Raw genomic sequence first — 1,108 nt, forward strand, 5'->3', positions numbered from 1 at the left:
TCGGGAACATGGTTGAAGACCTGAATCAACACTTGAAGCAGTTTCTTCAACCGTGACACATTTAAGTACAATGGGGTATCCGATAATGCTGCCTGTCTTTGGTTATTCTTGTTTTTGTTATATGGCAACGTACTTGATTGGTTAGACTCATTAGAATCGAGTTCCAGTACCAAATGGAATAATCTAGCGGTAAATGTTTTTCATAAAATTTTCCCAATTAGTAAAACCATTCAGCTTAGGTAAGAAATCTTCAACTTTAAACAACACGAAGGGGAGTCCCTGTACGAGACACAGGAGAGTTTTAAGACTATGCTAAAGAAGTTCCCACACCATGGATTGCAAGCATGGCTCCAAATATAAATTTTCTATAACGGTGTTGATGGTCACATCAAGTCTAGCTTAGATGGAACATCTGGTGGATCCTTCATGTTTCATACATACGAATAAGCTTACAAAATCATTAATGATATGGCCATGAATTCGTACATACAACCTAATGAGATATTCATGTACCAATCCAAGCCACCAACGGTGAACACTATAAAGGAAAAGCATGATGATGATCGATTCTAATGAATTTTAGAGGAGCAACCGTTTCAAGATGCCAGTGAAGTTGGTAAGAGAGGAGCCAAATTATGAGAACCAATCGAAGGAAGCAAGCTACGTAAATAATAGGGGTTGAGATCTCTATTCAAATATTTATAATCTCAGTTAGAGGAATCATCTGAACCTTAAGTGGGGAGTAACCAATGACGTACGAACCAAGCCCAAACTCGACAAAATCCTCCTTACTAACCTTTACCGTTACAATAAAGAGTAGTAGGGAAAGATCATGTTGTATGTGGTCAAAGATTCGACCAACTAAAGGGGGAGATGCAAACAACGAAGATGGAAATCGATAAGTCAAAGATACATATGGAGGACTCAAATCACAAATGGATAGCCCGCTGCGACCAAATGACCCAATTGATGACGATGTTTCAAAAATAAAATGGTTGGAGTCTCCCCAGTAATACAAGGAATAATCCTCGAAAAGATAGGAAGGAGAACAGAAAGGTGATCTTATTGCGATTAGGTAAAGCATTGAAGCCACCAAACACGCCTATTC

The 1,108-nt window shown here is 38.7% G+C and overlaps 1 non-coding gene across 1 annotated transcript; it reads right to left on the bottom strand.

Annotated features, from left to right (window-relative positions):
• Window positions 1-232: 232 nt before the first annotated feature.
• Window positions 233-338, bottom strand: LOC128279617 (small nucleolar RNA R71). The gene has a single exon (XR_008269816.1). It is a non-coding gene; the product is annotated as a small nucleolar RNA R71 (small nucleolar RNA).
• Window positions 339-1,108: the final 770 nt, after the last annotated feature.

Source organism: Gossypium arboreum, chromosome 8, assembly GCF_025698485.1.
Source record: "Gossypium arboreum isolate Shixiya-1 chromosome 8, ASM2569848v2, whole genome shotgun sequence".
Taxonomy (NCBI): Eukaryota; Viridiplantae; Streptophyta; class Magnoliopsida; order Malvales; family Malvaceae; genus Gossypium; species Gossypium arboreum.